The sequence below is a fragment of the Triturus cristatus genome, chromosome 9 (assembly GCF_964204655.1).
Source record: "Triturus cristatus chromosome 9, aTriCri1.1, whole genome shotgun sequence".
NCBI lineage: Eukaryota > Metazoa > Chordata > Amphibia > Caudata > Salamandridae > Triturus > Triturus cristatus.
Genome location: NC_140592.1, coordinates 531,167,281 through 531,193,867, shown reverse-complemented (window position 1 = coordinate 531,193,867; position 26,587 = coordinate 531,167,281). Strand labels below are relative to the sequence as shown.

The 26,587-nt window shown below is 44.7% G+C and overlaps 1 protein-coding gene across 1 annotated transcript in view; it reads right to left on the bottom strand.

Moving 5' to 3' along the window:
- ATG2A (autophagy related 2A) overlaps nucleotides 1-26,587 on the bottom strand; it is a 2,561,659-nt gene that overhangs the window by 2,464,810 nt on the left and 70,262 nt on the right. The gene's annotated exons all lie outside the window — the stretch shown is intronic.

Below are 26,587 nucleotides of genomic sequence, written 5' to 3'. Positions count from 1 at the left end.
TACCGTAAAACGGAGATACTTCCTATGCGACTCCAGGATCAGAATATGAAAATACGCATCCTGCAAGTCGATCGACACCATCCAGTACTCCAGTTGCAGCGCTTGAAAAACCTGCGCAAGGGTGAGCATCTTGAACTTCTCCTGCTTCGAAAAAGGTTCAAGATCCTGAGATCCAGGATTGGACGTAGCCTGCCATCCTTCTTGGGTATCGGGAAATACCGGGAGTAGCATCCCTGACCCCTTTCCTGCTCTGGAACCACCTCTAGCGCACCTTTTTTCAGCAATGTAAGGACTTCCTCCTGCAGGAGAAGAAGGTGGTCCTCTGAGGAAGCACCTTGGCAAGGAGGGTAATTTGGAGGGAATTCCAGAAAGGGATGAGCATACCCATTTTCTACAAGATTTAGAACCCAAAGGTCTGTAGTGACCAATTCCCAATCTTGCAGAAAATGGGTAAGCCGACCCCCCACAGGACCAACATGAAGATGAAGGATGAAGGATGAAGGATGGAGGAGGATGGAGGAGGATGGATGAAGGATGGAGGAGGATGGAGGAGGATGGATGAGGATGGAGGAGAATGGATGGAGGAGGGAGGATGGATGAGGATGGAGGAGGATGGATGGAGGAGGGAGGATGGATGAGGATGGAGGAGGATGGAGGAGGATGGATGAGGATGGAGGAGGATGGATGGAGGATGGAGGATGGATGAGGATGGAGGAGGATGGATGGAGGAGGGAGGATGGATGAGGATGGAGGAGGATGGAGGATGGAGGAGGATGGAGGATGGAGGATGGAGGAGGATGGAGGAGGATGGAGGAGGATGGAGGAGGATGGAGGAGGATGGAGGATGGAGGAGGATGGAGGAGGATGGAGGAGGATGGAGGAGGATGGAGGATGGAGGAGGATGGAGGATGGAGGAGGATGGAGGAGGATGGAGGAGGATGGAGGAGGATGGAGGAGGATGGAGGAGGATGGAGGATGGAGGATGGAGGATGGAGGATGGAGGATGGAGGAGGAGATGGAGATGGAGATGGAGATGGATATGGATATGGATATGGATGAGGAGGAGGAGATGGAGATGGATATGGATATGGATATGGATGAGGAGGAGGAGATGGAGATGGATATGGATGAGGAGGAGGAGATGGATATGGATATGGATATGGATATGGATGAGGAGGAGGAGATGGAGATGGATATGGATGAGGAGGAGGAGATGGATATGGATATGGATATGGATATGGATGAGGAGGAGGAGGAGGAGATGGAGATGGAGATGGATATGGATATGGATATGGATGAGGAGGAGGAGGAGGAGGAGGAGGAGGAGGAGGAGGAGATGGAGATGGAGATGGATATGGATATGGATATGGATATGGATGAGGAGGAGGAGGAGGAGGAGATGGAGATGGAGATGGATATGGATATGGATGAGGAGGAGGAGATGGATATGGATATGGATATGGATATGGATGAGGAGGAGGAGATGGATATGGATATGGATATGGATATGGATGAGGAGGAGGAGATGGATATGGATATGGATATGGATATGGATATGGATATGGATGAGGAGGAGGAGATGGATATGGATATGGATATGGATATGGATATGGATGAGGAGGAGGAGATGGATATGGATATGGATATGGATATGGATATGGATGAGGAGGAGGAGATGGAGATGGAGATGGATATGGATGAGGAGGAGGAGATGGATATGGATATGGAGATGGATATGGATGAGGAGGAGGAGATGGATATGGATATGGAGATGGATATGGATGAGGAGGAGGAGATGGATATGGATATGGAGATGGATATGGATGAGGAGGAGGAGATGGAGATGGATATGGATATGGATATGGATGAGGAGGAGGAGATGGAGATGGATATGGATGAGGAGGAGGAGATGGAGATGGATATGGATGAGGAGGAGGAGATGGATATGGATATGGAGATGGATATGGATATGGATATGGAGATGGATATGGATGAGGAGGAGGAGATGGATATGGATGAGGAGGAGGAGATGGATATGGATGAGGAGGAGGAGATGGATATGGATGAGGAGGACGAGATGGATATGGATGAGGAGGAGGAGATGGAGATGGATATGGATGAGGAGGAGGAGATGGAGATGGATATGGATGAGGAGGAGGAGATGGAGATGGATATGGATGAGGAGGAGGAGATGGAGATGGATATGGATGAGGAGGAGGAGATGGAGATGGATATGGATGAGGAGGAGGAGATGGAGATGGATATGGATGAGGAGGAGGAGATGGAGATGGATATGGATGAGGAGGAGGAGATGGATATGGATATGGATGAGGAGGAGGAGATGGATATGGATATGGATATGGATGAGGAGGAGGAGATGGATATGGATATGGATATGGATGAGGAGGAGGAGATGGATATGGATATGGAGATGGATATGGATGAGGAGGAGGAGATGGAGATGGAGATGGAGATGGATATGGATATGGATGAGGAGGAGGAGATGGATATGGATATGGAGATGGATATGGATGAGGAGGAGGAGATGGATATGGATATGGAGATGGATATGGATGAGGAGGAGGAGATGGAGATGGAGATGGAGATGGATATGGATATGGATGAGGAGGAGGAGATGGAGATGGATATGGATGAGGAGATGGAGATGGATATGGATGAGGAGGAGGAGATGGATATGGATGAGGAGGAGGAGATGGATATGGATGAGGAGGAGGAGATGGAGATGGATATGGATGAGGAGGAGGAGATGGAGATGGATATGGATGAGGAGGAGGAGATGGAGATGGATATGGATGAGGAGGAGGAGATGGAGATGGATATGGATGAGGAGGAGGAGATGGAGATGGATATGGATGAGGAGGAGGAGATGGAGATGGATATGGATGAGGAGGAGGAGATGGAGATGGATATGGATGAGGAGGAGGAGATGGAGATGGATATGGATGAGGAGGAGGAGATGGAGATGGATATGGAGATGGATATGGATGAGGAGGAGGAGATGGAGATGGATATGGATATGGATGAGGAGGAGATGGATATGGATATGGAGATGGATATGGATGAGGAGGAGGAGATGGATATGGATATGGATATGGATATGGATGAGGAGGAGGAGATGGATATGGATATGGATGAGGAGGAGGAGATGGATATGGATATGGATATGGATATGGATGAGGAGGAGGAGATGGATATGGATATGGATGAGGAGGAGGAGATGGATAAGGATATGGATATGGATATGGATGAGGAGGAGATGGATATGGATATGGATATGGATATGGAGATGGATGAGGAGGAGGAGATGGATATGGATGAGGAGGAGGAGATGGATATGGATGAGGAGGAGGAGATGGATATGGATGAGGAGGAGATGGAGATGGATATGGATGAGGAGGAGGAGATGGAGATGGATATGGATGAGGAGGAGGAGATGGAGATGGATATGGATGAGGAGGAGGAGATGGAGATGGATATGGATGAGGAGGAGGAGATGGAGATGGATATGGATGAGGAGGAGGAGATGGAGATGGATATGGATGAGGAGGAGGAGATGGATATGGATATGGATATGGATGAGGAGGAGGAGATGGATATGGATATGGATGAGGAGGAGGAGATGGATATGGATATGGATATGGATGAGGAGGAGGAGATGGATATGGATATGGAGATGGATATGGATGAGGAGGAGGAGATCGAGATGGAGATGGATATGGATATGGATGAGGAGGAGGAGATGGATATGGATATGGAGATGGATATGGATGAGGAGGAGGAGATGGATATGGATATGGAGATGGAGATGGATATGGATATGGATATGGATGAGGAGGAGGAGATGGAGATGGATATGGATGAGGAGATGGAGATGGATATGGATGAGGAGGAGGAGATGGATATGGATGAGGAGGAGGAGATGGATATGGATGAGGAGGAGGAGATGGAGATGGATATGGATGAGGAGGAGGAGATGGAGATGGATATGGATGAGGAGGAGGAGATGGAGATGGATATGGATGAGGAGGAGGAGATGGAGATGGATATGGATGAGGAGGAGGAGATGGAGATGGATATGGATGAGGAGGAGGAGATGGATATGGATATGGATATGGAGGAGGAGATGGATATGGATATGGATATGGAGATGGATGAGGAGGAGGAGATGGAGATGGAGATGGATATGGATATGGATGAGGAGGAGGAGATGGAGATGGATATGGATGAGGAGGAGGAGATGGAGATGGATATGGATGAGGAGGAGGAGATGGAGATGGATATGGATGAGGAGGAGGAGATGGATATGGATATGGAGATGGATATGGATGAGGAGGAGGAGATGGAGATGGATATGGATATGGATATGGATGAGGAGGAGGAGATGGATATGGATGAGGAGGAGGAGATGGAGATGGATGAGGAGGAGGAGATGGAGATGGATATGGATGAGGAGGAGGAGATGGAGATGGATATGGATGAGGAGGAGGAGATGGAGATGGATATGGATGAGGAGGAGGAGATGGAGATGGATATGGAGATGGATATGGATGAGGAGGAGGAGATGGAGATGGATATGGATATGGATATGGATGAGGAGGAGGAGATGGATATGGATATGGATATGGATATGGATGAGGAGATGGAGATGGAGATGGATATGGATGAGGAGGAGGAGATGGATATGGATATGGAGATGGATATGGATGAGGATGAGGAGGAGGAGATGGATATGGATATGGAGATGGATATGGATGAGGAGGAGGAGATGGAGATGGATATGGATATGGATGAGGAGGAGGAGATGGATATGGAGATGGATATGGATATGGATATGGATGAGGAGGAGGAGATGGAGATGGATATGGATGAGGAGGAGATGGATATGGATATGGATATGGATATGGATGAGGAGGAGGAGATGGATATGGATATGGATATGGATATGGATGAGGAGGAGGAGATGGATATGGATATGGATATGGATATGGATGAGGAGGAGGAGATGGATATGGATATGGATATGGATATGGATATGGATGAGGAGGAGGAGATGGATATGGATATGGATATGGATATGGATGAGGAGGAGGAGATGGATATGGATATGGATGAGGAGGAGGAGATGGATATGGATATGGATATGGATGAGGAGGAGGAGATGGATATGGATATGGATATGGATATGGATATGGATATGGATATGGATGAGGAGGAGGAGATGGATATGGATATGGATATGGATATGGATGAGGAGGAGGAGATGGATATGGATATGGATATGGATATGGATATGGATATGGATGAGGAGGAGGAGATGGATATGGATATGGATATGGATATGGATATGGATATGGATATGGAGATGGATATGGATGAGGAGGAGGAGATCGAGATGGAGATGGATATGGATATGGATATGGATGAGGAGGAGGAGATGGATATGGATATGGATATGGATATGGAGATGGAGATGGAGATGGATATGGATATGGAGATGGAGATGGATATGGATATGGATGAGGAGGAGGAGATGGAGATGGATATGGATGAGGAGGAGGAGATGGAGATGGATATGGATGAGGAGGAGGAGATGGATATGGAGATGGATATGGATGAGGAGGAGGAGATGGAGATGGAGATGGATATGGATATGGATATGGAGGAGGAGGAGGAGATGGATATGGATGAGGAGGAGGAGATGGAGATGGATGAGGAGGAGGAGATGGAGATGGATATGGATGAGGAGGAGGAGATGGAGATGGATATGGATGAGGAGGAGGAGATGGAGATGGATATGGATGAGGAGGAGGAGATGGAGATGGATATGGAGATGGATATGGATGAGGAGGAGGAGATGGAGATGGATATGGATATGGATATGGATGAGGAGGAGGAGATGGATATGGATATGGATATGGATATGGATGAGGAGATGGAGATGGAGATGGATATGGATGAGGAGGAGGAGATGGATATGGATATGGAGATGGATATGGATGAGGAGGAGGAGATGGATATGGATATGGAGATGGATATGGATGAGGAGGAGGAGATGGAGATGGAGATGGATATGGATATGGATGAGGAGGAGGAGATGGATATGGAGATGGATATGGATATGGATATGGATGAGGAGGAGGAGATGGAGATGGATATGGATGAGGAGGAGATGGATATGGATATGGATATGGATATGGATGAGGAGGAGGAGATGGATATGGATATGGATATGGATATGGATGAGGAGGAGGAGATGGATATGGATATGGATATGGATATGGATATGGATGAGGAGGAGGAGATGGATATGGATATGGATATGGATATGGATGAGGAGGAGGAGATGGATATGGATATGGATATGGATGAGGAGGAGGAGATGGATATGGATATGGATATGGATGAGGAGGAGGAGATGGATATGGATATGGATATGGATGAGGAGGAGGAGATGGATATGGATATGGATATGGATATGGATATGGATATGGATATGGATATGGATGAGGAGGAGGAGATGGATATGGATATGGATATGGATATGGATGAGGAGGAGGAGATGGATATGGATATGGATATGGATATGGATATGGATGAGGAGGAGGAGATGGATATGGATATGGATATGGATATGGATATGGATATGGAGATGGAGATGGATATGGATATGGATATGGATATGGATATGGATATGGATATGGAGGAGGAGGAGGAGGAGGAGGAGGAGGAGGCGGAGGAGGAGGAGGAGGCGGAGGAGGAGGAGGAGGAGGAGGAGGAGGAGGAGGAGGAGGAGGAGACTGACAACCTCGGGCACGACCTCTGCTCCTGCCCCTGTAGTTCTTATACAGGGTATTTTGCTGCTGCTGCTGCTGTAAGAGGAACCTCTAGGCTGTGCCTGCAGGCCCAGAGGCTTAGCCGTGGCTTTGCTGTCCTTGAACCTTTCCAAGGCTGCATCTGCTTTTTTCCCAAACAGCTCAGAACCATCAAAGGGCAGGTCAAGAAGTGTTGCCTGCACATCAGGAGAAAACTCTGAAGATTTAAGCCAAGCACTCCTCCTTGTGGCGACCAAGGAGCCCATGATCCTGGCAACAGAGTCCGCAGTGCCCAAACCACTCTGAAAAACCTGTTGCGCAGCCACCTGAGTGTCCAATAGGACTTCATTAAAATCCTGCCTGTCCTCCTCAGACAACTTAGGAGCCAGCTGATTAGCAGAACCCATAAGAGCGTGGATATAACGGCCCAAAAGACAGGTGGCATTTGTGGACTTTAAAGCCATACTCGCCGAGGAGAACACTTTCTTGGCCGACTGATCAAGCTTTTTCGACTCCCTATCACTAGGAACTTGTGGAAAAGCCCCAGATGACTTCTTAAAACAGGCAGCTTGAACCACCAGAGTTTCAGGAGAAGGATGGGATGTAAGAAAGTCCGGATCTCCTGGAGCCGCCCTGTATCTCCTAGCAACAGATGTAGACACTGCCGGAGCCGAAAAGGGCTTACGCCAAACCTCCATGACTGGCTCAGTGATGGCATCATTAAAAGGAAGCAAAGGCTCTACCACAGTGGAGGGAGAATGAAGAACCTCAGTCAGGATGTTAGGTTTAAATTCAGCCGTTGGGAGCTGCAAGTCCAAGAGCTCCACTGTTTTCCTTATGACAGTGTGGTAAGGAGCCACATCTTTAGAGGGAGCATTTGTAGGAGGAGAAAGCTCCCATTCTGGGGATAAATCAAGGCCACTTGCCTCTTTTAGTTCCTCGAACAAGTCATCTGACTACATGAGCTCAACCTCTTCCATTTCTTTCACCTGATACCTCTGCTCTTCCAAAATTCTCTGTGCCGCTCGCCTGGATCTAATCCTTAGAACCGGCGGCGCCACACACGATTCCGACGGAGCCGGAGTCGAACACGGATCCGGAGGCGCAGCCGGAGTCGAATGAGGTAGAGCTGGAGCCGGAGATGAAGGGAGCGGCGTCGACATCCTCGGCGCCGGGAAATGCCAAGACTACGTCGCTGGAAAGAATGGCATAAAGGGAGCCTGAACAGAAGGTTGAGGAACCCCCAAATTAAAGGCCATTGGACCCATGGGACCCGAAGGGGTACATTGCTCTTGAGAAGACACCATACATAGCATTTAAGTAATGCGATGGGTCTTGTCCTGGGCCAGGAAAGGGGGGGTAAGGCTCAGATCGAGGCATTACCGGACTCGGGCCAATCGGCGCAGACAGTGGAGCCAACGGAGTCGACAACTCATCAGGAGCCAGAGCCTCTTACACCAGAGCCGGAGAATGCGACGGCGTCGGTGATTGAGCTGGAGCTGGAGAACGCTCCGGAGAAGCTGCAAGCGAAGCCGGGCAAACAAGTGAAGCCGGATTCAACACAGAAGGAGAGGGAGAAACATAGTCCTTACGACGTCGAGGAGCTGGTGAAGTCGACCTCGGAGCCGTCTCCTTATCTGTACGGTGTCGAGAGCCATGCCTCCTCTTCTTTTTATGTTTCTTCGACTTTGAAGCATGACCCGACTTCGAACCCGACCTCGACCTGGACCTCGATCTTGAACGCCTTCGACCTCTCTTCTCCTTTCTCATTTTCACTATAAATAGCTTTGCTTCTTTCTCCTTTATGGCCTTTGGGTTAATCTTGCGGCATGATCAGATGACAGGCACCAGACACAATCTTCGTGTGGATCCGTAATAGACATGTGTTTACCACACTCTCTACAGGGCTTGAACCCTGACTACTTCGTCGACATCTTGAGAAAGAAGCAAGATGAAAACAGAAACACAGCAGAAACACAAAGTAACTAGTAAAAGCTACGGAGAGTCCCAAAAAAATGTTAACGTCGACGGCGCGGAAAAAAGGGAACTGACGTCATCACGCCGACGAGGTCCTATTATGGCTCCAGTGACGTCAGCGGAGCGGCGTGCGGAGCCATGCTATAGTGACGTCGTCCTCGTCAGCGTGGAGAGCTACAAATGTTTCCGAATGTTGCTGGTGCAGGGGATATTTACAAGGTGAGGAATCCACTGGCAGATGTATCCATCATAAGCCCATGTTTTGTTTTGACGCCTTTACCGTTTTGGGCACTAGCCCTATGCACGCAAGTGAGGCACCATTTTTATCTGGAGACTTGGGAGAATGGTAAGTGGTAGGAAATGTGTTGCTCCCTGCAGATACCAGACCTTTCCTGGGAGGAAATATGAGGAAAATGTGTTTTAAGTCAAAGTTTGAGGTACGCAAGGGCTACTGGTTAAGAAAACCTGGTGAGAGGTACACAAGTCACTACACCCTGGATTTCCCTGGTTCTCTTGTTTTCAGCAAATATGCAGGTTTCCTTAGGTGCCAGCTGATCAAGGGCCCTAAATCTTCAGTTACTCACATTGCCAAAAAAGGGTCAGTTTTCAGTAGAAACGGGTGTTGTGTTCATGTTGTGTTTTTGGCCCTTGCTTATAGACCTACCCACACAAGTGTGGTACCAGAATAGCAGAACAAGTGTTATAACCAACTGCATCTTTCTGCATTTGCGCCTTCCAAGTGTAAGCTAGTGTGTAAGAAAGAAGACATTTTAAGAAATGCTCTCAATATCACATTATAGTATGGGTACCAATAAATTCAGAGATGTGCAAATCAGCACTGCTTTTGAGCTTCATATCTTGTGCCAATTTTAAAAATACAGGTTTCTTGAATACCTATGTTTCACTCTATCTTTTACCATATGAATTGCTCTATACCGGTACACAATGAAAAATCATTGCACGATGCAGCTCATTTTTAGGCTCTGGGTACGTCAGGAAAACCCACAAACCCTATATGTCCCCACAACCAGAAAGATCTAGCGGATGTAATGGTATATTGCTTTTGTAAATCAGACATTGTGACAAGACGTTACCATTGAAAACTTGTTACAAATTGACTTTTCTTCCTACTTTTCAATATCTTTTTATTTCAACAGGTGGTTTCTATCGGAAAACCTTGAGGGATCTACATAAATGACCGTACTGAATTACGAATTTTGTCTACTTTTCAGAAATCTATAGCTCTCCGGGATCACCCATGGGTTTCACAGTGGTTTCCACCACAAACAGGAAGTAGGTTGAAAGCACAAACATTGGGAAAAATGGGTTACCACTTTGAAAAGTGCAAAAACTGTGGGTAAAAAAAGTTATATAGGTTTTTTGATTCATTTCTGCATGTTCCAAAATCTCAAAATGTAGCTATATTTTGCCTATTTTCTAAGTGCCCTCAAGGGGAATCCACAAACCCTGGGTACCTTTAAAATCCCCATGATGTTGGAACAAAATGACGCTAATTTGGCGCTCATACCTTATGTGGAAGGAAAGGTATGGTAACCCAAGCGTGAACTACCCCAAATAGCCAAAAAGGGCTTAGCATTCTAGGGGGACAGGGCTTAGCATTCTAGGGGGACAGGGCTTAGCATTCTAGGGGAAAAGGCTTAGCAGCCAAAGGGTTAGCGGAGATAAAAATGTACTAGTAGTATTATTGAGTCTACCATCTTTGAATTTTCGTTAGAACCCTACAATAGTAAGCAATTTGTGGTCAAGATTATATTTAAAACTCTCTAACTTAGCGAGAGATCTTTTGAAAGTTTAGCGGCCACTCCCTCATCTCATTCCCAGATCTATGTTGTTCCGTTGGGCTTTTTCTATAGGCCTGTAATCTTATGCAGTTGTACCACACATGCCTTAGGTCCTTCTTCAATGCATATTGGTCAGAGGTTTGTTCAGTTGCTCTCTGATACTGTTCCTGTCTCAAATAGATATTCTCCTTTGACAGCAGTATCTGTTGCACAAAGTAGTACAGTGTTTTCTCCAAATGACCCTACATTAACAGTGCCTGATCTACCTGTGCCTTGTTCTGAGGGGCTTCTAAGGGATACACAGTTTACAAAAAAGATCATCAAGATTGGTATAAAGTGTATACAAATTGTGATATCATCTGCTTCCAGGAAACCAGGACAGAACAGGTTGTATATGTAAATTGATATTGTTCTTTTGTTACGCCAGCACATCCATCTACATCAGGCAGATCTAAAGGGGGCCTACTCACTCTAATAGCAAACACGATCACCCTAGGCAAGGTGACTTTTACCAATAACTCGCCTTATTTTCATACTATTTTTGCTAAAGGCTTTGGTAAAGCTGATTTATTAGTGTTTAATTACTATAATAATAACTTTGAGAATTCTCTACAGGTGACTGATGTGCTGGGGGAAACTCTGGAAGCCCTGCTAACTCTTCACCCTCGGCCAATTTATATAATATGGGCTGGCGATTTTAACATGCATCTTTGCACTAAATCTGACCAGCGTATCTGTGCAGTAATTGACACCAATGATTCATTGTTAGTTCATTTTAATCCCTTCAACTATGGTAACGTTCTAAATAGTTTTTTATAAACATGGGACTTAGTCATAATAAACCCTTGGCACCCAACTACAGGTGATCTTGTCGCTTTTCATCGAGCAGGGGTTACTTCTACAATTGATTTTATAATTATTAAAGCAAATTTTAAGAGTAGTATTAAGTCTTCTATGTCTTACTTGACAGAATATATTAACCATGCCCTCCTCCTTTTGTATTTTACGTGGCCTCTCTCTATTTCACCCAATTTTTTAACTCTCCCTAAACCCATCATGAGAAGAGGTCATACCTGAGATCCAATTTCATCTAGATCTGACCGTCATCAAGTAGTAGCAACATTTAGTAGTATCTTAGCATCATTAAGATCTAATCTCTCACACCCAGCAATAAGACACACACCACCAGTGACACGATGGTTTGAGGCTGAATGCTCGAGGGCTTCCAAACAACCGCAATTTGCTGTTAAAATACACCCTGGGGATAAAGACTTGATAAGGAAGCTAAGAGCCGACTACAAGAAAGCTAAGGTGATGAGGAAAAAGCAGTTGCAAGAAGAAGCATGGTTAAATCTATATCTCCCTTTCGTTTTCCCGCTATTCTCTTTTCCTTTTTTCCTATTCACCGGCTTAAGTGATTATTTGCTTGTATATACTTGTACTGTTTATGTATTCATTTATTTACTCCATATTGTAACTCGCCCTTTTTCCATTATTATACTATACTCTTTTTCCTACTAGGACTTCACGTTATACACGTCGCCTGTCTTTCATTTTCATTCATTCTCACGCTACACTTCCGGGTTACGGACTATTACTTCCTGGCTCAGTGCACTATTCGTACTCCGCCAGATGGCGTTTTCCGAACACCTTCTCGCTTTTAAAATCACGGGTTACAGCTCACAGGTATGCCTGAAATTAGATCTCTTAACCTCTTTATTTTTCCATTTGCACTGGTGCTCTTTGTTCTTTCTTTTTGTAGAGAATTTCCCCTGAAGAAGGGCACACGCCCGAAATGCACTGGGGACAAATTTCCAACATGGTGACCTGTTAATACCCTTCTTTGATACCTGTTAAGACATTTTCACCTTCTGAAATGTATTAATGTCAAGTGAACAATTACATATGACGTAATATGAAGAAATAAATTCTGATCTCTGATTTTTGAAGATGACACAACTTTAGTTGGAACTTTTGAAAAACGATTTTCATCGTTCGGAGTGCTTTAGACCTAAACCCTTCCCGGGGAAGGGTACTCTTGTAAGTTCTTCAGTTTCTCACCTTTACGAACAGGAGGTGATTATCTTTAGCATCCTACCTTTTTTAGGTCTCGCCTACGCAGCGCGCATGCGCTGCGTAGGAAAGAGACCGTTAGAAATCGCTCCAGGCTTGCAGCCAAACACGTGCACGCGTTCCATTGCCTTCAATAGCAACGCGTGCACGTGGGGCGATTTACTTGCGGGAGCGAGCGCTGCCATATGGTAGCAATTATCGCTCCCGCAAGGAAATAGCGCAGGCCCCCCTCCTCCCCCCTGCTTCTAGCACACACACAACTCCAGGGCTTGTTTTTTTTTTTTTTTTACTTTAAGCGCGAGGCGCACGTGCGGCCAATGCTTGTTATGTATACCATCCTGCATCAGACCCGCTTTTAGCCTCCAGTAAATAGATGGCACCCTGCGTATAACCATTATTGGCATGTGTCCCAGGCTATCTATAGGGGTGGTATTACTAGATTGAGGTTTTGTGTTTAAAATCTTGATTTCAGCATCCACGGACTGAAAATCGTTTCAGTAAGAAGACCCATGGAGAGATGAAAACTGTGGTGCTCTGAAACGTGCTGTTCGTGTTTAGACTCTACATTGCATGATTTTTCACAAATAATAAAACTCCGCATGATTCCAAGGTACATTAATAAAGCTGTTGGTGTCAATAAATGAAAGAATGAGAAACGGCTTACCTTACTGGTGCTTCAGCCGCCAGTGTTTATATGGAGATACAGCGTTGGAAATAAGCGCGTGGCACTCAGGAAGGCGAGGTACGCTGTGGTGGACTGGTAACACTGGAGAGAGGCATCTGTTAGGCAGCGGGAGCACTGCTCCAATAAACAAGCATTGGCATAACCAATAGGTCTCGCTTTTGGGACCTTATAAGTGTTTAGCCATGCAACAGTTTATTTTGTTGCACCAAGGATATTGTGCTGCATAACTAAATTCTTATAAGGTCCCAAAAGCGAGACCTATTGGCTATGCCAATGGTTGTTACTCTTTTGGCAAGAAGATTCACCCAATCATCGACCTAGCAGTGCGACGGTTCCCTTACTCACTGCTATATTACTCCTCTGTTCACACCGTCTCGCACCCAATCTATTAAACATGTCGTATGAAGACATAGCGAACCTCACAGGCAACAAAGCGGACACATTCGGATTTTCCACAGAAGATACTAACAGGATCTATTCGCTTAACCAAGAACCAGAATGCGTTGCTTCCAGCACGGGATCTGTCCAATCGACTATCCGACAATTACTGTTCACAGCAAAGAGAGAAATAAACCAGCGGCTGCATGCCAGCACTCTTATCAGATACCACAAAGTCCAAAGAATCCCTAGGGGTCTGCGCATACCCCTCAAATCAACCTTGTGCAAGAACAATACCCGATTTACGGAGCGATGGTACGGCATCCTAAATAAATGCTCATTAGATTTGATACTTCTACTTGTTGAAGAACTCTCAAAAATGCTAGGAGAACTCGAAAATGAGGTTTCACAACTCAAACAAGAACTTAGCGGAAAATGACCCAGCGAAGAGTGGGCCAAAACACTAGAAAACAAATTCTCAACTAGACAGATATACCAAGGAAATTAATTAAAGGAAACTTAGGAAGTTCAAACGGGACACGGTGGACTACAAATTAGGAGAAGTGTACAATTGTGCCGAAATATATGCAACAAGAAGACAACAACGGGTCTTTAATAATAGATCAACAGAAGAAGATACGTCAACCCTCCACTTCAAATGTAGAACACATTCAAATTGTTCCTTTTTTAGGAACAGGCCCGAGCCAATAATCGAACCAGGAGGGCAAAGCACAAAAGAAAAACATCGACCTGTGGCAAAATCAACCAGGAGCCAGAGAACTTAGTTATAAATATCTTGCAAACTGAACTAACATCTACACAAATACAGACACTGCAAAAGGGAATGTCATTTGTTCCCACATACGAGTCTAATGAACTTGAAGCTCAAATTTGCTTTTTCAAATTTATGAGAACTATAAGATTAAAACATTTCTTCAAAAATATAGTGGAACCGCAACCTAGAGAAGAACAAGGCACTTTACTAGGCTTAAAACCCAAGAGCACCTTTATGGCACCTTTTAGCCATAAAGTGCTCAACACTTTTGAGACCATGGTACAAAAAGACTTGCATACATTTTCCAGAACAAAGTTCCCAGAAAATCCAACCTGACTACCCAAGAACGTCATGCCATTTCACAACTTGCTGCCAATGATGAAATCACCCTAAGTAAGGCAGACAAAGGAGGTGCTTTGATAATCCTTGACACAGTCTTCTACAATGAAAACTTGATGACACACGTTAATGATGACTCATTATACATGGAACTACTTTCCAACCCAACAATGGAATTCAACAAAGTGCTACATACCATTCTTGACAAAGCTTTTCAAATGGGAACCATCATAGAACGTGACAAAAAATTCTTGACTAAAGAACATCCACAAATGCCATACCTTTATATGGTACCAAAAATCCATAAACACCCGCCCAGGCCACCATTTATACCCATCGTAAGCACACGGAATTCTATACATGAACCTATCGGCCAATACATCGATCAACATCTCCTACCGAGTGTCCCAAAAATGACCACCTACATTCAAGATACTACGGGTTTTCTAAGAAAGATTGGTAATATCAACCTTGACAAAGAACAGCAGTTCATTCTCTGGACCATCGACGTAAATTCGCTGTATACCTCAATTCCCCATAACCTTGGATTACAAGCCATGGAGTCGTTTCTACTCAACAGTGACAAAAACTTGGACCTACAAGTACTTCTGATGGAACTAATGCAATTTACTTCACATCACAGTTATTTCACTTGCAAAGACAAATTTTACACTCAACTACCATGGAAAACTGTGCCGCTCCATCCTATGCCAATTTGTTTATGCACTAATTTGAATTAGATCACATTCTATCGAACATCCAGTGGCAAGACAATCTGATCACATATTACAGATACATCAATGACATTTTCCTGATTTGGAAAGGCACAGAAACCCAACTACTTTCGGCCATAAGGGAGCTCAACCAGGTAAACGAGAGAATTCAATTCACCCATAATAGGAGTAAGAAACAAATTGAATTTTTGGATGTCAACATACACATCGTCAATAATGAACTAGTGACTTCAGTTTACATGAAACCCACAGACCGCAATAACTACCTCCACTTTCACAGTTTCCATCAATTGAGTTTAAAAAAACACCTGCCGTAATCCCAGCTACTCAGAGTCAAACGTATTGCATCCTCCAACACGTTGTATGAAGAAGATAGTCAGAAGATTAAAACCAAATTTATACAGAGGAGCTACCCGCAATCTATTATACAAACAGCGGAGAACAGAGTGAAATCTAAGAAGAGATTGCAATTACTAACACCTAAACTTATGACTAACGCTAAGGAGGAACGCGCTGTGTTCGTGTCCAAATACTCCATTCAAAGTACCAAAATCAAGCGCACCATGTGCAAACACTGGCAACTGCTTCAAATGGAACAAGATTTCAATAGCATATTTGAAGCAAATCCCATATTCGCCTACCAACGTACAAAGAACCTGAAACAATTGCTAAATAAGAAAATGAAAACATCAGGCCCAACCTACAAGGGGACAATCCCTTGCCACAACTTTGGAAACTGCAACAGCATCATCAAAGGCAACATTTTAACACATCCTACTCAAGGTACCCCTATTTAATTGAAAGTCAATGCCACGTGCGATACTGCCAACGTAATGTACCTTCTCAAATGCCCATGCGGATTACTGTATGTGGGCAAAACGGAACGTAAGATCAAAATAAGACTAACCGAACACAGAAGCAACATACGGACTAAAAATATGAAATCATGTGTAGCGACTCATTTTTCTAAAATGAACCATAATGTCAGTCAAATTCGATTCATGGTGCTTGAAACAATTACGAACAATGAAGAAAGAGACAATAAGAAATTCTTGCTGCAACGCGAACTTTATTGGATACACAGATGCAATGCCCTCCACCCAAAAGGACTTAATGAAAGACTTGAATTCAGTTGTTTTCTATAACACTCTAGTATCGTTTACCCTTTGACCTGCAACTTTTCAGACAGCAGCACTCATTTAGTGCAGAAAATTCTACTGTTCATACACTTCGATTCCCTCTCTATGCTTTTATCTCTCTTTGACTGTGCACCGTATTGTCTTCTTGACTCTCCGCTATCCCCACTTCTTCTTCACTCTGTTACCCTTACTTTTTCCTGATTTCCTCCTGTACTCCTCTTCGTTTCTTTTTCCTCCATTCTAAAAGTTCTCCCTTTCGTTTTCCCGCTATTTTCTTTTCCTTTTCTCCTATTCACCGGGTTAAGTTATTATTTGCTTGTATTTACTTCTACTTTTTAATTTATGTATTCGTTTATTTACTCTATATTGTAAATCGCCTTTTTTCCGTTATTATACTATACTCTTTTTCCTACTAGGACTTCAAGTTATACACGTCGTCTGTCTTTCATTTATTCTCGCGCTACACTTCCGGGTTACGGACTATTATTTTCTGGCTCAGTGCACTATTCGTAATCCGCCAGACGGCGTTTTCCGAACACCTTCTCGCTTCCAAAATAACGGGTTACAGCTCACATGTATGCCTGAAATTAGATCTTTTAACCTCTTTATTTTTTCATTTGCACTGGTGCTCTTTGTTCGTTCTGTTTAGTTTTCACAGTAACCGGTACCGCTGCTACGCTTGCGGCACCCACCTACGTTTAGCCTTAAAGTTCTCGGCACCAACCTCGGCACCATTGACACCGCCTGTTCACCTCCGTGTGTACGTACGATCCTGCACGTGAACTTTAAATGCACGGTATGCAGCTGACAGCCAGCCTGTATCTGACAGTCAGCATTTCCCAATTCTTCAAAACACTTTCTTCTATCGCCCTCTGATAGGCAGCACGTATCTGATAGGCAGCACTTCTGAATTCACAAGTGCACGTCTTTCATCTGACTGTTTCCCACCATCCTCGCACTAACACACATATCCCGCTATTCTCTTCGTGCATTCTACTCCTACTTGGATTCTGAATATATTGCCTCTTTTCTTTTTGTAGAGAATTCCCCCTGAAGAAGGGCCTATGCCCGAAATGCATTGGGGACAAATCTCCAACATGGTGACCTGTTAATACCCTTCTTTGATACCTGTTAAGACATTTTCACCTTCTGAAATGTATAAGTGTCGAGTGAACAATTACATATGACGTAATATGAAGAAATAAATTCTGATCTCTGATTTTTGAAGATGACACGACTTTAGTTGGAACTTTTGAAAAACGATTTTTATCGTTCGGAGTGCTTTAGACCTAAACCCTTCCCGGGGAAGGGTACTCTTGTAAGTTCTTCAGTTTCTCACCTTTACGAACAGGAGGTTATTATCTTTAGCACCCTACCTTTTTTACTCTTTTGGCAAGAAGATTCACCCAATCATCAACCTAGGAGTGCGACGGTTCCCTTACTCACTGCTAAATCTATGTGAGGCCTCGAGGAACAAAGACAGCAAGGTGTTCTGGAAGGTGGTTAACGCCCCATTTTTGCAGAATCAGGGCAGCCCAACCTTCATATTGATGAATTTACTTGGCTGTCCTATTTTCAAAGCATTTTTTCAGGGTGGGAGGGGAGGGGTTTGTATTACAAAAGATCAGGAGAATTTGATGGTGGCCCAATCAGGGCTGAAATTTTCCTTGGAGGAAATAGAGGTCGCACTCCTTCAATCACCTGCCTTAAAGGCAGCGGGACCAGACGTGGTCCCACTGTATTTTTTTTTGTACATAAATATCTGTGGGCCCCACACCCGACTCAGGTTTTTAATGCTGTTTCTAAAGCGGGTCCCCGACATCCTGTTGACAGTCTGTGATCATTCCTATATATAAGAAGGGGGATCCCTCGAATCCCGCAAATTACCTTCCAATCTCCTTGCTGGACAGCACGTCCAAGTTAACAGGAGATTGTGTTTAAACAGATTGGAGGCGTGGGCTTCTGAAAATAATGTTTTAACAGAAGTACAATATGGGTTTAGAAAAGGGAGGGGCACGATTAATCAAGGTCTAAATTTAGCTTTGCTAGCAGCGAAGTATGTTTATGCCAAAGAGGGTCAGTTTTTATATGGCTTTTATGGAATTGTCTGCGGCCTTCGACTACATAAGCCTGTAGGAAAGTAGGATCTGCTTCGTATGGTTACCCCCACTTTTTGCTTGATGTTGCACTGTTTTTGACTAGTCTGACTGGGATCCTGCTAATCAGGACCCCAGTCTATCTGCTTTCTCCTTTAAAATGCTGCATGTACTTTGGTACACTCCAGATTGGATACGGGGGTACCCTTATAAGTCCGTAGTATATAGTACCCACGTACCCAGGGCATAGGTACCCCAGAGGTCTCCCATGGGCTGAAGCATGTATTATGCCACCCATGAGAGGCCATGCAAAATGGAACTACAGGTCTGCTACTGCAACCTGTGTAAGTTGGTGCTTGCATCACTTACTTTAGATATAGGTTCACTATATCTATAGGTCACTACACTTAGAACGTATAAGTCACACTTATAGCAGGCCTTATCAATACTGAAGGCAGGGTGCTGGGTTTTTAGTGAGAGAGGCCCCCCTGCATGAGCAGAGCCTCTCTGCAGCCTTTGGAGACCATTCTCCCGGGATGTCTGTGACTCAGCCGGACACATAGGTAGAGGTGCATTATAACCTCGCGGTAATGCTCTCATTCGAAAACGGCTGCATAGAAACATATCGTGCTTGGTATCAAACACCTTGGAATCATACCTCCACACCGGGTATGATTCCACCCTTCTGAAGCAAGCTTCGTGGGCTCACTGGTCTATCCGGTGCCAGCCTTCCCGACCCGGTAAGCACAAAATGGATGCTGCCGACCAAAGACACATTTCTGGCCTCCTGCTGCTGAGCCAAGCTTGAGCAGAGGAAAGCAGCACAACAGGCATCCTGTCGCAGGGAGGTGTGACCACCTCCCAGCCAGGATTTAGCATATTGGGGCTGGATGGGTGCACTCAGAGTGCCTGAAAGTCTGCACTGGGGGCACATTTGGTGTCCTTGTGCATATCCAGCTCAAACCAGTTCTGGGAGCCATTGGCTCCTGCTCTGGCGCGAAACTGGACAAAGGACATGGGTGTAACCACCCTTCTGTCCTAACCCTCCCCTAGGAGGGTCCCCTAAATCTGTCCAACCCCCTCCAGTGGGTACAAAAGGGCTTACCTGGCTGTAAGACTTTAGATTTTGCGTGGACAAGATACTACAAGAAACCACAGACCTTCGACCGTCTGGACACTCTGAACTTCGACTGGGCCCAACTTAGTCTCCCTCTCCGTCCAAAGCTTTGTCTGTGCCCTTGCTCCATACAGGCGCCGTGCAGGACCTGCTGTGCACTAAGGACAACTGAAGAATCTCCCTTGGATTGAAGGAGTCACTCCCCTGCATTTGCAGGCACCTTAGCGCAATTGACCAGTCTACTGCTCCTGAACTCCTGCAGACTCCGAAGATTTCAGCAACACAGGAGGTGGGTTTTCAAAGGTCGATCTGCCCTCTCAGCAAGTTTGAGGCCAGTATCCCTCGTGGGGACTGCATAACCTGAACCCCTGTGCACATCGTCCATTTGCAGTTGCATATGCTTGTTGGTGAATCCCGACCTTGTGCATTGGACTCCGTGTAGTCCTGACCCTGAGCAGTATTTGCAACAAAGAACTCCGGCCTCCTCGCACCAAGTGCTCCGTGGGCTGGTACTTTGCAATCTGGCTCGAGGTCGCCTCGCGACGCCTTGTCATTCTGCCTGTGGGTACTCCTGAGGGTCATCTTGATTTCTGTTGGGCTTTCCTGGTTGCTCCAGACGTACCCTGACTCTGCATTGCTTGGCGAGTCCCCTGGACCTTGCTGGTCCACACCGTAACCTGCTTGACCTTCCTACGTGGATTGCTTTTGCCAAGGCTTGTTGGTGCTCCAGCTGGACACCGACCCCTCAGCACTCGACATCCTTCGAAGGACAGCTCCCCTCCGGCTCCTGGGGGTCATCGACTTCTCCTGGTCCTTGTGGCTGTATCCCTTCGTCGCACCTGAAGACCCCGACAACGGTGGGCATTGGTCTACCGAGCCTCTGGTCACTTTGAAGTGATCCAGACTCTGTTCCCTATGCTTTCAGCTTCCTTCCTTCCAGAATCCAGGCTTGGATTCCACCGGATCCTTTTCACCTTCACGGCAGCAGTACTTCTTCACAGCCCTCCATTGAGAACAACTGAGGTTTCCGACACCACTCCAGACCCATGCACTGGCTCCTCTGGGATAGGGAACTCGGGTACTACGGTATCCACGGGTGGGGTGGCTCTCCAACCTCTTAAGTTCCATAGGGTTTGCTCGAGGTCCTCCTAGAAGGGTCCTTAAACTTTAAAACTGTACCACGACTTCCCCATAGAATTGTACGGAGCCTGCGGTCGCGTTAGCACATTGCACCCGTCCTCCCTGGGGGTCCCTATCTACTCACCTTGGGTGGTTCCTTGGGGTCCCAGCGATTCTACGTGCTCTAGACCTTGTCTTGACCAGAGTCATGGTTGTTATACAACTATTTTAGTATATGGTTTGGTCTCCCACGGAACCCACTGTGTATTGTGCTACTTACAACTTGTTCTATTGATCTTGAATTGTGTTTTTTGTGTTCTATCCTCGTGTAGAGGATACTAGAGAGTGTTATATTAATAAATACATATTTTAATATAACTGTGTGGTTCTCCTTTCATTTGGTCAATATAGGAGGTGATATTCTGGTAAAACAAGCTACTTTACATTCCTTCAAGATTATGCATGAAGGCTGCTCTCCACAGCTACCACTAGGATAGCTTTCTAAAGGTTATCTTTGACCTCATACATCATAATGGTCGTTTGGACTGGTGCAAGGTGCCCACTTTAATTAGTGGACAGCATATACCAGGCCAACTTCTCACAGAGCCACTCTAAATTGTGGGCTCTCCTGGAGTCGATGGGCATGGAGAACTCCAAAATCCTTTTTCTCAGAGAAATGTATAGAGAGATGCAGGGGCTGTAATAAGGTTTGGTAAAGAGGGGGAATGTACAAAACTATTTAAAATTGAAAAGAGGGTTAAACAGGGTTGTGTGCTCGCCCCCTTACTTTTCTCCCTGTATACCAATAAACTAAATGAAGTTTTGACAGCACAGTGTAGGGATGTTCCATCTGCAGGTGGCTTATTGCTCCCTGCTCTTCTCTACGCAGATGATGCAGACTTGAAGTCCAGAACTCCTCTGGCCCTTCAGTGTTTGATTGGTATTTAGTCAAAATATATGGCGGAATTGGGTATGTCAGTTGATAAATCCAAACCTTTTGTTATGACGGCAGACTCGGGAAGGGAAAAGTCATTTTCATTCAATTTAAACAGGGGCCCCCTAGTATGTGTAGAGTCTTTTACGTACTTAGGTCTCCTCTTTGATTCCAAATTTAACTGGACCGCCATGGTAAAAAATAGAACCAACATGCTGAAACAAAGTGTAGCTGCGATCTGGAAGTCTGCTTCTATTTTGAGTAAAAAATATTGTAGGGAAATCGTAGAAGTTTACTTGGCAAAATCTGTCGCCATAGCCACCTATGGGGCCGAAATATGGGGGACGGTTCAAGTGAGGACCCTGCAAACAGTGGAGAACAAGTTTGCTAAAAAGCTGGTATCAATCCTTCAGGCCTGCTCAAATCTGATTGCCCATAAAGAACTTTGTTTGACATTTATTACTGATACAATTAAATTAGCCCCACTCTTTCTTTGGCTGAGAATTTGAAAGAGGGGCTCGGTTATGGTAAATCAAGTGATACTATCAAACTTGACCGGGCAAATAAAATCCCATGGTTAGCTTATGTTAAACAGTCATTTACAGACCTGGGTTTAGCTTTTCTGTATACATACCCCTCTAACTGTTTGTCCTTTTCTAAGACCAAGTTAGGAGAGGCTTTTATAAATAAGTGTGATTTAGATCGCTAGCAACGCAATCAAAGCAAACCCACTGCTCAATGGTTAGAGCGGCAGACCCTGATCAGAGTTCTGGCCAGGGACCAGGGTTCAATTCCCGCCTCGGCGGGGCTCGGGCTCAATTTCCTCGGACCTGTCTATTCTCGCCTCGGTGCCCATTCTAATCACGGGCCCCAAGCTGAAACTCTGGGCAATAGCTTGCTTAGCCTCCACACCGGCCCCAACAGCGCTAAGGATGCCTGGCTTCACCCTGGGGGTGCCCAGGAGTGGACACTTCACAGGGAAAGCCAGGAGGGGTTCCACAGCAGTACGAGTATCAGCGCCAGGAAACCGCAAAGGCGACACCGCAAGGTGGCCGTCTGGTAACAGTGCGCTCTATAAGTACCTTGACATTTACATTTACTGTTCTATTTTACCAGAACCTGCTTAGAGCTGCTACAGGCAATGACTCTTCCCTTTCTTTTGTCTCAAACAATTTGCACCGTTACTTATTAACTAGAATGAGACTGCACTTTTTTCCCTTAATGGTAGGATATCCAGCAAAAACATATCCGCTTAATCGATTATCGCTATGCCCTTGTGACAATCAATCTATGCAAACTAGGTCACACATTTAATTCTTCTGCTGTTTCTATAAGACGGAAAGGAAAAATTTCATTTATCCACCGTTAAGAAAATTAAGTACATCTTCTCATGCCTCTGCTCTCTTAGTCGTCAACGCATTTTTAAACCCCCTTCGTTTGTTATATGTTCGCGCATTTTCTATACTTAGTCCTGCATATCAGGAAAGCTGCATCAGAGAGGGGGTTTGCCCTATTGGATTTGTTTTAATAGTTTGCTTTTATCATTTATTGATGTACTGTGAGGATGTGTTTACAATACCCCAGGTTCGCTCTGGGCTTAGGGGGAAGCTTGTTTTGGAATGGTGTTGCTTTTAATTGCCTTCTTTAAAAAAAACAGTTTTATCATTTTTAATTTGTGCAAAATGAATTGTTCTTTGGTGTTTACCTTGCTTATAACATATTGTGTCAATCATGTCTGTGTCTTATGGTACTTTTTCTAATATCGCAATTATGGATTTTAGACTGCTTGTTTATCATTATACTGTGTTTTTTTTGTTTTCTTTATGCAAACATTTATACATTTATCAAATGCAAATAATGTTATTTTGATTGATTAAACTCTCTAACTCATGGTGTAAGTATTGATGGACAGAGGAAACCTGTGAATTTCTGTAATTGAGTTAAGGAAATATTTCAAAGTGTTTTGGGAGGTAAAAACAGAAGAAAGACGAGCCAAGATTTAGAGGGGAGGGAAAAAAAGAAAAAGAAAACCAACAATCTTTAGTTGGATCATTTTGATTAAGATATTGCTGTTAACCTAGCTTTAGATATACGAGGTTGGCAAGATTATCTTACTACAATGCAAGAAATCACACTCTGCACCATAGCAGCTGCCACATATTTTTGAACTTTTGTTACTACCTCATATGTTGTACGACAAATTGCAAGGTCTTGCTGCTTAAAGGCAGATCAAATACCTTGTCTACATTGCTGCAGTGCAGAAGAGTTTTCAAATAAAGGCAGCTTCAGTTAGAACCCCAAGGCTATCACTAGGTACTTGCTATTTCCAAGCTCTTAAACGGAAAATGATTATCCTTCTCTGAGTCAAAATACAAGACCATCAGTTCCTCGGGTGGAGGATGCTTTGAACTTTTTTCTGACTGGACTAATTCGTTTTCAGAATTATAATATGCAACGACGTGCATCCTGTTAAGACATTTTGCTGGAATTTTCCTTGTTTGTGAAAGACTAATTAAGACTGAGAGACAGGGCACCTTCTTATCCCGTGATACAGTAACCACTACAGACCACAAGGTTAAATACAAATGAGTAACCCTGCTTGAATCCAGTGTCTGGCCAAACACGGCAGATCCTCTACATGCAAAGCAGTCCACCTACAGGGTCCTTCAGCAGCAGAGTTTCTACCTTTTTCCAGAATGTTTTCCTCATTCTGCTTCCACAATAGAAGGAGACAGCCAGGAACTCCACCCTCTGGTACTGGCCTACTACGGAGATTTATAAAAGCCAGTATGCAGTCTCTCCATTGGGGTTCAGTTAAAACGCCTGTACCCCTACACCAGTAATTAGCTGCCACAAACCATTAGTACTGTCCTGGGTTGGTGCTGAGGGTGGTAGCCACCCAGAATAAAAGGAGTACCACTTTGGGAGGACACAAATTACGCAACTACCTTTAGTGCTCATGGTAAGTAACCGACCAAAATCATGTACAGCACCTGCCAGAAGACGTGTGATATTGGTCTCCGGCACAAGAAAGCATACCTGTTCAGGAAGAATAATAAAATGAAGAGCAGGATATAATATGAACACAGTGCCAGGAAATTCGACTCCTAGAGGGAAAGAGACGCAAAATGCCCCACATACAAAAAAGTGCCTCATGGAGAGAATAGGTAATGTTCTACTGATAAGTGAGAAAACAAGCATTTGCAATGCAATAGGTCTTGCATTCACGAGAGTTTGAGCTATTGGCATTGTAAATGGCAACAGGTCTAGCTGCAGACACTGCAAGGACGACTAGTCATCAAGATACTTTACTCCTTCTATCATGGTGCAATGGGCTACATTCTCTGCACCCACCATTCCGCCTTCTTACCCCTTTCACCTTTTCACAATGGGCTACACACTATTTTTCGGATTGTTGCATGCACAACAGACATGGGGCAGCCACATGATGCATGCTCGGTGCTTTCATCCGACAATCTTATTAGCTCCAAAGAAGGGGTAAATCTTTTCCAGCACTTTAATGTTTTAAGTTGAGTTCTGCCAGTTTCTATGTGCCATGGTGAACACATGACCCAAATCAAAGAAAACAAAGTAAACTAATTACTTTACTCTCGAGTCACAAAGAGTTTGCTATGACTTACTCTTGCAGTAGTCCTGAATTGATTAAGCAGGCCATGCTCAATCTTGGCTCATTTCTGACGTTTCCGAATAAATCAGTGGCACCCTATGAGTAAGTCACACTAATTCAGGCAGCAGCCTTTGTGCATCGGGCAGTTTGTATAGTGAACTGTCAAAGTGATGTTGCAGCCACATACACAGCAGAGAATATAATATACAAGTGGGAGAGGAGAAGAGGCCTAGAGCTAGAGCTGCCAACCTTGGAACTGGGCAATCCGGATTGAATCCCACCCTTGGCTCATGCCCTGTGACTAAATTCATCACTTAATCTCCCCGCGCCTATCAAAAAGGCCCAATTTGTAGCCCAGTGAGGTTCTCTTGTAAAGCATTCTAATACCCTTGGGGCAACTTCGCGTATAATTATTATTTTTTTTTAAACTAAGAGACACGTGGAGAATAGGAAGCTTAACGTTTTGTGAAGAGAGAAAGTGGGCCTTTTCTCCACAAAGTGGGCCACTGTTGACAACAGGCATCGATTTGACGGAGAAGGTATGCAAAGCACTTGTCCTAACAACATAACAATTACAACAGCCTCCAGAGGCGGGGATTCCGAATACTTGCCTGAAAGCACTTGATGCACATATAACACTACAGCAGACCTCTGTTTCGCCATTAACAGGAGAGGAATGTGCCTGAGGGAGAGGAGGCCTTGGTATTCCATAAGAATGCGATGTGTGGAAGGGAAAGAAAGGTAAAGGGAGGAGAGAATAAAGAGGCAAAGAAACAGAATAAAGGGGCAAGAGAGATAAAGAGGAAAAAGAAAGAGGGAAATAAAGAGACGCGGAAGAGACATAAAATAGAACGGCAGAAGAAAACATGGGGCTTAGAAAGAAAGAGTGAAAGGGAAGAGATAAAGTGAGAAGGGAAACAAAAAGATCATAATCAAAATGAAAAAAAAAAAAATTGGT